General features: G+C 38.7%; 1 protein-coding gene across 4 annotated transcripts in view; it reads left to right on the top strand.

The window, feature by feature from the left end:
• HPSE2 (heparanase 2 (inactive)) overlaps positions 1 to 12,838 on the top strand; it is a gene marked incomplete at both ends in the record, with an annotated part of 561,691 nt that overhangs the window by 261,945 nt on the left and 286,908 nt on the right. The window lies entirely within an intron of this gene.

The following is a 12,838-nucleotide window of genomic DNA, read 5'->3' as shown; positions in this document are numbered from 1 at the left end:
GCCCGCCCCGGCGGCCGAGCAGACAAGCCTCTCGGGCTGGTGTGTGCCTGAGGGCACCGATCCTCTGTGCCAGAATCTCTCCGCTTTGCCCTCCGCACCCCTGTGGCTGTGCTCTCCTCCGCTACTCCGAAGCTTTCCCCCTCCGCCACCTGCAGTCTCCGCCCGCGAAGGGGCTTGTAGTGTGTAGAGACCTTCCCTCCTTCACGGCTCCCTCCCACTGGTGCAGGTCCCGTCCCTATCCTATTGTCTCTGTTTATTCTTTTTTTCTTTTGCCCTACCCAGGTATGTGGGGAGTTTCTTGCCTTTTGGGGGGTCTGAGGTCTTCTGTCAGCGTTCAGTAGGTGTTCTGTAGGAGTTGTTCCACGTGTAGATGAATTTCTGATGTATCTGTGGGGAGGAAGGTGATCTCCGCGTCTTACTCTTCCGCCATCTTCCTCCGGGTCCTGAGTTCTTAAGTGTTAATTAGTTGACTAAATAATAATTACAGTGTGTCATGAACCAAGAATTATGATTAATTCAATGCTGTGTACAGTAGATTAAAACATTTTTTCTCTTAAAGTTAAGTGACAGACCTTTAAATAAACATGGGTATCTTGACTCCCTCTCATTTTCTTAGTTCCAGGCTAGATGTGCTAATTTCTTTAACCACTCTCACTTGTCTCAGTATGGCTAAAAGTCGACTTATCATCTTCCCAAACATTTTTTTCTTCTGCATTTCTTGTTTAGATCAATGACACTATCCTCCTCTGAGCCACTCAGTCTTGAAAATTTGGAGTCATCTCTGGAGCCTACTTTTTCTTTTGTCTCCTCCCAAATCCAGTCAGTTTTCAAGCCCTGTACAGTCTTCTCTGGCCCCGTGATCTCTATTCCTACTGTCATCATCCTCACCCAAGCCTTTATTATCTCTCTTACAATATTGAAATAGCTCCCAACCGCTATCTCTGCCTCTAGCCTATCACCTCTCCCGTCCATTTTCATGGTGCTTTCAGACTTATTCTCCCTTTATACTTTCAGACTTCATGGCACACCTCTGCTCAGAACTTTTTAACATTTAAGGATAAAGTCCAGACTCAATAGTTTGCTCTTCCAGACCTGCCGTCTACCCCTGCCTATTTTCAACCATGTTTTCTACTCTTCTCCTTTTACCCATTATATAATACAGCTGAACTATTAACTCATTTTTCCTTGTAAATGATTTCCTGCCCCATCCTGATAGGAGATTTTCTTAATTAAAGGATAATTTGTCTACTGGAATGAACAATGAACATGAAATAAGACAACTTGAGATTAAGTTCACCAGCTGTAGGATCTTGAACAAGTCACTGAATTTCTCCAAACCTCAATGTCCTTATATGCAAAAAAATGAAATCCAACTGAAGATTGTCATAAGGTTTAAATAAGAATATATTTTTAAGTGCAAATTTATATTTTTAAAATGCTTTGTAAAATGTTTTAAAATGTAATTAGTTCCTCCCATTTCTTCTTCTCAAAGATGATCTTGAATGCCTCTCTTGGAAATTTTCTTTTACCATCATCACCTCTTCCTCCAACTGAAAGTAAGTCCTGTCTTTTTTGAACTCCAGTAGCTTTTTCACTATACTTTACTTGGGTGACTTAACCAGCATACCTTTCATTATAAAGATGTATGTTTATGTCCTATCTCTCCTAATAAATTGTAAGGATCTGGAAGACTGGGTTCCAGATCATATTTCATCTTTGTTTCTACCTCCTAGAACTTAGTATGCTGTCTTGAACATTCTGAATGTTCTATTATACTTAATAGATGAATGATGAATTTTAATTTATGGTTACAAAAGTATTATTCACCTTTTTATAATGTTTCTTTTTTTAATCTCCATCATATCTTTCAAGAACAGAATACCAGTGAGGTTTGGGAAGGGTTTGAATCTGATAAGAGTTTAGAGCCTCATAACTATTATCAAATGCAACAGCTATGTGAGTTGAGTTACTAGATGTCAGTAACAGGAGAAAATTACCTCTCCTAAGTTCTGCATTCAAATTTTTAGGCTTAATGTTGCATGACTTTGGTTTTGGCCATGTAATCTATACAGTCTAGATGAATGAAGTGAATGTTCTTTATATGGCTCATTACCTACATTAGTAAAGACACTGTAGTAAAATTTGAGTCACATATTTTTCACTGGTCTATTTCTAGAACTTATCTATTACAGTTTTATATTAACTTCTCTAGATGGTTTATGAATTTTAAATATAGACTAGATCCTAAATTTCTAAATTCCTGTAGCCAGCTGAAGACTGTATATGTGCCCCTATGTGCATTGTCAGGAGAGCTCTGCCTAAAAGGAGGTCAGCTGAGAGGTTAGGAGGCCAGTAGCATGGATAAAATAGGGGAATGGACACTTTCCCACATTCTTTTATACTGTTGTCTCTGTCTCTGTTTCTGTCTCTCTGTCTCTCCTACTGGTTCTGCTTCTCTGGTTGAACTCTGACTGATACATACACTATATTGAAAAAATTCTGGTAGGGCATCTATTTTTTTCTTTCTTTGCCCTTTCTTTCTTCTTCCCTCTCCTCTCTCTCTGTCCCTCTCTTCCTTCCTTCTTCCCTTCCTTCTCACCTTCCTCCTTCCCTTTCTTTTTTTTAAAATAAATTTATCTATTTTTATTTATTTATTTTTGGCTGCATTGGGTTTTCATTGCTGCACGCAGGCTTTCTCTAGTTGTGGTGATCAGGGGCTACTCTTCATTGCGGTGTGCTGGCTTCTCATTGCGATGGCTTTTCTTGTTGCAGAGCACAGACTCTAGGTGCGTGGGCTTCAGTAGTTGTGGCTCACGGGCTCTAGAGTGCAGGCTCAGTAGTTGTGGCGCATGGGCTTAGTTGCTCCACGGCATGTGGGATCTTCCCGGACCAGGGCTCGAACCCGTGTGCCCTGCATTGGCAGGCACATTCTTAACCACTGTGCCACCAGAGAAGCCCCTTCCCTTTCTTTTTAAATATTAGGTATGTTATTATTATTCAATCATTCAAAATTTATTATTTTGGTTTGTTTCTCTATCTCCTCTCTCTCTCTCTTTGAGGCTGTTATTTTTACCTTCCATCATTTAAGTGTATTGCACATAACAGGTACACAATACACATTTGCTGAGTTGAAAGTCTATAGCCATCCCTCTCTGTTTCTAATTTGTCAGGTCTAACATACTATAAGCTTATAAACCAGAGAAGCAAGTTTTTAAGAAAAGTGCATGAAGAAAGAATAGATAGGCTCTAGGTTGGAGGAACAGAATGAATGGCATGAGTTTCCATGCATCTGGCTCAGAAATCTGTGAATTCTTAACAGAAGCTGCTTTAAAGTTTGTCAGATCATTGTGTAATTGGTTTCTGGAGAACCTGCTTTGTGCCAGTCCACTGCAAGGAGGCAGATAGATTGTAAATGGATAAAGATAGCAAAGTATGCCAGGGTCTGTGCCAGAGATTTGCATGGGATACTTCAAGGATCTCAAGGAGGCTGACTAAACATGTGAAACATTATTTTATTTTCAAAGGTGGTTTAGGTTCCAAAGAAAAGGTGTGGGAACCCATGATTAGAGAGTTACAGGCAGAAGAACTCGAGAGGCATATAGCTAGCATTCCATTTTCTTTTAAATATGTAGTTGAAGAGTGGTCTTTTCACGTTGTAACACATCCATCAGTATAGCATAATGGTTAAGCTGACAAGCTTTGTACTCATTCCTGCACTGGAGAGGATTGAGTGGTGCAGGAACCTGCCATACCTTATTGATTCTAAGATGGGCTCTTTAGGGTTTGATGAGTTATTATATGCTGAACACCCTTATAAAACCACCACTGAGGTCAAGAAATAAAACTTTTTCGTCATGCTGAATCTCTTCAGTGTGCCCCACCACAATTAACCCCCTTCCCTCCCTCCAAAGTAAACACTATAGCAATCACTTCTTGTATTTTTTTATATTTTTGTCATCCAAGTGTGTATCCCTAAATACTAGTTTAGCCTTGCCCCATTAAAAAATATTCATGTCTTTGCAGTCTCTTTTCATAAGTTCTCCCTTCATCCTTTTTTATTCCTTACAGTTTGTCTGTGGAAGAATCCAGGGTATTTGACTTGTAGAATTTCCCATAGTCTGATTTGTGCTGATTACATACTTATGTTGCTGTTCAACGTGTTCCTCTCTCCTCTGTATTGCCTGAGAATTGATAACTGGATCCAAAGGCTTGATCAGACTCAGGTTTGATCTCTTTGGTAAGACCAACAGTTCTCAAACATTTTAATTTCAGGATTGCTTTATTTCTTAAAAATTTTGAAGAGAAGAGGCCCCCAAAACCTTTTGTTTGTGTGAGTCATATTTATCAATATTTGCTATATTCAAAATTAAAACTGAGAAATTTAAAAATATTTATGTAATATTCCATTTAAAAATAATAATAATTACATGTTAACATATAAATAGCATTTAAAAATCATAAATAACTATATTTTACCAAATAAAAAAATGGTGAGAAGAATGACATTGTCTTATTGCAAATCCCTTTAATGTGTGGCTTAATAGAAGGCAGCTGGATTATCATATCTGCTTTCACATTCAATCTGTTGCATTATGTTTTTTTATCTGAAGTGTATGAAGAAAACCTGCTATTTTCAACACAGATGTTGTTGGAAAGGTAAGGACCTCACAGATCCCCTGAAAGGGTACCAGGGTCTTTAGAGAATCTCTGGGCAAGTCTGTAGGTGGTTTTGAGATTTTTTTCATCAAGAGGGACATGATGCCCATCTTTTTTATGGTGATAGCAGCTATTGATGCTCAGTGCCCAAATGCATTAAATCATTGAAGGCTGCAAACTGGTGATATTCTATCATTTATTTTAAATTTATTGATTGGAATACTTTTATAAAAATCTGTTTCCCACATCTACTGTGTACTTAGTGGTACAGTTAATACAGAAAAGATAGAATAAATGATTCTTTTCCCTTATTTACCAATTATCCAGATAATTAATTGGTTCTCTATTATCCCCCAAATTTGATCAATTGGTTTTTAAAATATTGCTATGGATTAATGGACTTAAATATATTTCATGTGTTCCAATAAATTGCAATTATTATCCTTTTAGAAGCTATATTGCTCTATCTTAACTAGTTGGAGCCTCTTGAAATTGCTTCCTGAGTCCTGGTAGTGAGTCCTGTCATTTTTTCACAATCAGCATTTCTGAAATAAGTGTGTATCTTACAATTAGTTGGGTGCCATTATTTATTTGGAAACATTGTTTTTTCTTTCTGTGATATATAAAATAATTGTGGATAATACAGTCAGTATCATCTTAGATTTGTTGAAATACTTCAACACAATTAAGTTTATTTTTTGCTTAAAGTCTGATTGAGGCATGTTAAGCAGGGCATGTCCATCTTGTTATATCATCTGATGCACTGGACTCTAAGTTTACTTAGAGTTTACTGTGACAGGATTATAAAAAATTTGAGGATTGTACCAGATGCTTTAAAAGTCTAGGCACCAAAGTAGTATATATCACTTCTACCCACATTCCTCATTGACTGAATTTAATCACCTTATTGCAACTTAATTGTGAGGGATGCTGGGAAATGTAGTCTTCCATTGTGCCTAGGAAAAAGTGGTGTGTTGAATACAGCAATGCCTCTGTAACATTAGGTAACTTGCTTAACATCTACGTCTCAGTTTTCTTATCTATAAAATGAGGACAATAACAAGACTTACTTTACAGGGGTATGTTAAGGGTTGAATAAGTTACTACATAAAATACTTCATTCTGTACCAGACATATAATAAGTGCTCAGTAAATATTACATATTAATAACAATATTATTTCAATAACAATGTCTTAAATGCCTACTATATTCCAGAAGTCTGAGCATGGTTATTCCTTAAAAGGTATTCTTCAGAACATGTTCAGATTTAAGAAGCACAGAAGGTTTTGGCAGATATATCCATGATCTAAACTTGTCCCCTAATGAAGCCATCTTTTTTGAATTTACCTTGAATTGTCAGGTCAAAGAATAAAGATCTCTAGGAAGAAGACTAGTTGGTAGTCATGGCTTGATTTTTGCTTCTTCCCTAAGGGATCTTGTTCTATTTTTGTCTCTCTAAGAGCCTCATGGATTGTTAGGTGTTTGGAGAGCTGTCTGCCTCTTGACTATTTCAGTATGCTTTAAAAAGTTTCCAGAAACTGCTGTTTGTTGATAAATTGGAATAATCAGAAAGAGGAGTATTAGTGAAACTGTAAAAGTAAGAACAAGATTTTATGCAGTGGTGCCAGCTGTCATCCCACTTAGGAATACACATCATAGATTTCAGTGCTTTTCAGACATCTGCTTTCTTAGCCATATAAAACAGTCATTCTGTCAGCAAAGTCCTGGCACAAGAGCTCCATTATTTCAGGAATCACATTTCCAGGCCGGGTGCCTGTGTCTCCATGGTTATGGATCTGGAGAAGTCCCATAATATTCTTTTGCGATACAGCCACTATGGAGAACAGTATGGAGATTCCTTAAAAAACTAAAAATAGAACTACCAGATGACCCAGCAATCCCACTACTGGGCATATACCCTGAGAAAACCATAATTCAAAAAGGGTCATGTACCACAATGTTCATTGCAGCACTATTTACAATAACCAGGACATGGAAGCAACCTAAGTGTCCATCGACTGATGAATGGATAAAGAAGATGTGGCACATATATACAATGGAATATTACTCAACCATAAAAAGAAACAAAATTGAGTTATTTGTAGTGAGGTGGATGGACCTAGAGTCTGTCATACAGAGTGAAGTAAGTCAGAAAGAGAAAAACAAATACCATGTTCTAACACACATATATGGAATATAAAAAAAAAAAGGTTCTGAAGAACCTTGGGGCAGGACAGGAATAAAGATGCAGATGTAGAGAATGGGCTTGAGGACACGGGGAGGGGGAAAGGTAAGCTGGGATGAAGTCAGAGAGTGGCATGGACATATATACACTACCAAATATAAAATAGATAGCTAGTGGGAAGCAGCCTCATAGCACAGGGAGCTCAGCTTGGTGCTTTGTGACCACCTAGAGGGGTGGGATAGGGAGGGTGGGAGGGAGACGCAAGAGGGAGGGGATATGGGGATATATGTATACATATAGCTGATTCACTTTGTGATACAGCAGAAACTAACACACCATTATAAAGCAATTATACTCCAACAAAGATGTTTAAAAAATATTCTTTTGCAAAAGTAGTCCATGACCTAGTACTTGTATGTACATTTTCTTACCCCATGGTTGGAATTCAAGCTTCTTTCCACATTAGCTAAATATGTAGCCCTAAGTCAGTGGTATATGGGCACCTTCTCTCTCTCTCTCTCATAATCAGAAAAGAGTAGCCACTATCTAAATCCTTTCCCCATGTGGATCATGACCACGAGTTGTCTCTAATCATCTGGTGCAGATTCTTAGCTACCTCACCTGGACTTTAGAATCCTCTAAGCTGAACTCATTTCTCATGACAATTATCTAAACCCTTAACATTTTGAGATTGAACCCAGATCTTGCAGTTTATTTCAAGCTGTTTGTCAGCTTTCACTTGAACCTAGAAACCATTGTTGTCATTTGAACTCTTTACCATCTTACGATTGAAACCAGACCCCCAAGCTAGTCTTCCAAGCTTTTTAATGACAAGAGATTGAACCCAGATCTCACTCCTGACATCCAAAACTCTTACCATTTGAGGATTAAATTCATTCTCAAATATTGTCCAAACTCCACGCCATTTGGGGACCAAACTTTAGGTCTTAGAACTTTTATCTAAGTTCTTTACAGTTTCTGGATTTAACCCATGTTGCTCATATGTTTTCAAAGCGCTGTATCAATTGGAGATTGATTGCATAACAGAAGGCAGACAGCCAAGCTCTTTAGCAGTTAGATATTGAACCCAGACCTCATTGAAGATTGTCTTCCAACTTTTGTGCCAGCTGGATTTCAAGCCCCATCTATGGCTGCCTTCCAGCCCCCTTATTGATGGGGCAGAAATGGAAGTCCCCAAACCATATTAAGCATTCTGCCTCAAGGGATAAAACCTATCTGTGGTCATTATCCAACCTCTTTACCAGCTGTGGATTGGACTCGGCTATCAAAAACCAAGCAGAAAGATGGGTTGAAAGCCTGTTTATCTTTTTCAGCTGCTGAAGATTTTGAATGACGATATTAGTAACTCTGAGGAGCAGTACTTCTCAAACTGTGGTTTTTACCACCACCTGCGTCAGGATCACCTGAGGCTGCTTATTGAAAGGCAGATTTCTGGGTCCTCTCCAAGTTCTTCTGGCTCAGAATTCTTAGACCCGTGACCATGGCATCTGCATTTTTAGCAAGCACTCCAGCTGATTCCATGCATACTAAAATTTGAGAACCATTGCCCTTCAGTAAGGTCTCCCTTATCTGTTGGAGAACAACTTCAGATCTCCCAGCTGCCATCCAGCTGCTCACCAGCTGGGTCTAAAATGCAGGTTCTCATTAATATATTCCATCAGTATATTACTTTATTAACTTGGATGTATAAGTCAAGTTTTTCCTAACCGTTATTCAGTTGTGCTGGTTTTATAGGATAGGACTTATTCCCTGGGTTCAATAAATATGGGGGCAGGGGAGTAAGCTGAGTTGTGGACAGCACAGCCAACTCTGCCACAGGAAGTTTATTTCCCACTCAAAGAGGACCACCGATACAGTATCCTGCCTTGGGGGAAGCATACCAACAGCCCTGAATGCATTTCCTTAGGACCACACTATCCTGCAAATATAGAAAGGCCAGTATAACTTCTGTGAAGGTAAAAACTGGTCCTCCCCCAGCTTCGTTCCAGCAGACAAGCTGGTCAAATTGGCACAGCAGGTGAGACCCTAGTTCTTGCCCACACTATTCTTCCCTCTTTCTTGCACTCCCCAATAAAAAACAAACAAACAAACAAAAACAACAACAAAAAAAACCCCAGAACATTTACAAATGTTCTGTTTTGTAAGGAAATGCAGAGGGGTGGAGAATGAAAAACAAACAAATCTAGATGTTAACATCTGGAGCAGACCAAATTAAGACATAAGAACTCATTACTCTAGCAATTACTTACTATGTCTGGGAAACTTAAACCTAAATCTGCATTGAAATTTTTCAAGCATACCTTAATATAAAAATAACTTGGGAAAAATCTGCCTGGACTATTGTGAATCAAATTGAATTTCATGTCCACTATTGAAAATGCATGGCCTTGGGCTTCCCTGGTGGCGCAGTGGTTGAGAGTCCGCCTGCCGAGTCAGGGGACACGGGTTCGTGCCCCGGTCCGGGAAGATCCCACATGCCGCGGAGCGGCTGGGCCCGTGAGCCATGGCCGCTGAGCCTGCGCGTCCGGAGCCTGTGCTCTGCAACGGGAGAGGCCACAACAGTGAGAGGCCCGCGTACCGCAAAAAAAAAAAAAAAAAAAAAAAAGAAAGAAAATGCATGGCCTTGCTTTCCCATTGATTCTGAGGGGAGAATCATGCTCTCTAGGGCTGACATGTTTGTGTTTGCTTTTAACCAAGGGATGTTAAGTTAAAGACTATTTTAAAGCATCAAGTCTTTTTCCCATACGCAAGATGGATGTTTATTTTTTTTAAGCTTCTTTGTTAAAGTGAAGCAAAATTCTCATAATGTTTGAAATTTTGTTAATAAGCCTTTCTTGTGTGTCTACACGAACACTTTTACCATGGAATTAGATTCACCGAGAGTCAAGCATAATTCTTGTAAATTCTTCTCCTTCTTCCCAGGAAGGTATTACCCCTGCGACTCAGGGTTCTGTCACTGAACCTACTATTTTCAGACTGAAGCCTTCCATTTCTGAATTGTAGGTGTCTTTTGCCCATGAAACAGAGGAAGGCATGACGCTAATCTAAAATAGTCCTTTCCTCTCCATTAAGTCCTCTTCCTTATCCTGCTTTCTTTTTTCCTTCATCTTCCACGCTTCCTTGTCATTCCCCTTCTTCTCTTCCTCCCCTTCCTTCTCCATTACACTTATTATTATCTGTTTTCTGTCTTATTATTGTTTTCTGCCTTCTTAATGGAGAATGTAATTTCCATTTAGACAGGAGCTGCATTTGCCTCATTCACTGCAGTTTCCTCAGTGCCTGGCACAGAATAGACAATAATATTTATTGGTTGAAAGAATACCTGATTAAATAAATCAATGAATGAGAACATGCAGAAAAGAAACAAGTTACTTTAAAAATTCCCAGTGGTATTGGAGAGTAGTGAGAGGTAAAAATTTCCTAAATCAAGGTGATGTTGAAAAATAACTTTGAAAATGCAATCTGAGGCCTTATAATAAATGCTGGATGGGATTTTCGTGGTTTTTTGTTTGTTTGTTTGCTTGTTTGTTTTGAGGGTTTTTGGTATTCATTTTTTTTAAATTTATTTTTAATTGTGGTAAATATATATAACATAAAATTTATCATTTTAATCACTTTTAAGTGCACAGTCCCTTAATACAGTCCTTGTCTTAATGAAGATTATATTCTAGTGGGGAAGACAAAACAATTGCATTAAGATATTCACATTGTTGTGCAACCATTACCACCATCCATCTGCAGAACAATTTTCATCTTGCAAAACTGAAACTCTGTAGATGTTAAACAATAATACCCCATTTCCTACTCCTCCTAGCCCCTGGCACCATTCTACTTTCTGTCTCCATGAATTTGACTACTTTAAGTACCTCATAAGAGTGTAATCAAGCAGTATTTGTCCTTTGTGACTGGCTTATTTCACTTAGCATAATGTCCTCAAAGTTTATCCATTCATCAGAATATGGGCTTAGATTGCATGAGAATGTGTCAAAGTTCATATAGAAGGCAGGATGATATAGCACCAATAATCTGTACCAAGAATCAGATGATTATGAGTTCTAGCCCAGGCTCTGCCACTTAGCAGCCTTGTGGCATTGGAAGAATTCTTTAACTTGAAATTTTCCTTCTGCTACCTTTCAAGATTGTGGACATCCAATAAGAAAATACATATGAATAGTCTTTGAAAACTACAAAGCTTTATGCAAAGAAGAAGCAATTTATATTAGGGGTTTCCAGAAAAACAGAACCAATAGGGTGTGTGTGTGTGTGTGTGTGTGTGTGTGTGTGTGTGTGTGTGTGTGAATGACAAGAAAGAGAGAGAGGTTGAGAGAGATTGGCCTTATTTAAAGTAATTTGCTCTCACAATGTAGAGGCTGGCAAGTCCAAAATCTGCAGGGGAGGGGCTGGCAGGCTGGCAGGCTGGAGATCCAGGGAGGAATTGCAATTTAAATCCAAAGGCAGTCTACTGACAGAATCCCTTTTGCTCGAAGGAGGTCAGTCTTTTTTCCTATTAAGGCCTTCGACTGATTAGATGAGGCTCACCCACATTATAGAGGGTAAGCTGTTTTACTCAAAGTCTACTGATTTAAATGTCAATTTCATGTAAAAGAAATATCTTTACAGAAGCATCTAGAATGATGTTTGACCTAATATCTGGGTACCATAGCCCAGCAAATTTGACACAGAAAGTTAAATGCCACATGGTGATATAGTGGGCAGATATATTCCTTGGTGGCACCATTGCCCCAACAATCTCAAAGCAGCTTTTAACTATTAACTTTCATCACATGATAAAATATATAATTCATTCACCCTTTCATTTCTCAGTCCTTCACTACCATACTTATAACTACCATAGTTTCCCCTTTGTAACCAAATTTAAGCTGCTCTTCTCTAAGCATCTTTCTGCCCTTTTCTGTTGAAGGCTGTTACAGTTATCTATTGCTGCATAGCAAACCACTCCCAAACCTACTGGTTTACAGCAATAATCATTTAACTCACAGGTTTTCAATGTGTTCAGTGCTTGGCAGGGAAGGCTCATCTCTGCTCCAGTTGGTTTCAGCCAACTGGACAGATTGACCTGGGGGCTGGTGGATCCACTTCCAATGTGGCTGACTCACATGGCCAGTAAGTTGGAGCTGGCACAAATGCCTGCTGGGGCTGAGGGCTGGGGACCTCATTCCTCTCCACATGATCTCTCCATGGGCTGCTTGTCTTTCTCATGAAATGATGACTGGGTACCAAGAGTGAACATTACAAGAGATATGAAGTGGAAGCTGCCAGTTTCTGAAGAGGCCTAACCTTAAAAATTGGTACATTGTCACCTCTGGAGTATTCCATTGGTCAGGTAGTCACAGAGTCTAGAGCCAGTGACTGGAGACATAGATCCTACCTGTCAAAGAGAGGAGTGTCAAAAAACTTCTGGTCATGTTTTAAATCTGCCACAAAGGTACTTCCATAAAACTCACAGTTGGGTCTTGTCTCCACCCTCTTTTCAGTGTTGCTATTTTAAATAAAAAAATTTTTTAATGTAGTAAAATTAGTGTAAAAAACATTAGAAATAGAGTCAGTTTGTTTTAGTTGATCCTACACAATGTGGACACTTAAAATCCTTTAGAGTTTTCTCTTGTATTCATTCAACAGATATTGATATTTACTGGACATCTAGTAGTGCCAACATCTATTGGCACTATTCTAAACACTTTAAATACAATGGTGAACAAGATAGACAAGGTCTTTGCATTCTTTGGATCATGTATTTTATGGGGAAACCACATGAAAATCAAATAATGATAGATACTGTTCAGAGAATTAAACTACAATAATGTGGTAAAATGACTGGAAATGAAAGCGTTCAGCTGCAAGTAACAGCTTGTAATTTGTTAAGAGTAATTTAACTAATGAGGAGTCTGGAAGTAGGGTAGTTCTGTCTGGTTAATTTAGTGGTCAGAGACATCATCAAGAACCAGGTGTTTCCC

The sequence above is a fragment of the Hyperoodon ampullatus genome, assembly GCF_949752795.1.
Source record: "Hyperoodon ampullatus genome assembly, chromosome: 1".
Lineage (NCBI taxonomy): Eukaryota > Metazoa > Chordata > Mammalia > Artiodactyla > Ziphiidae > Hyperoodon > Hyperoodon ampullatus.
This window is presented reverse-complemented; position numbering and strand designations above follow the sequence as displayed.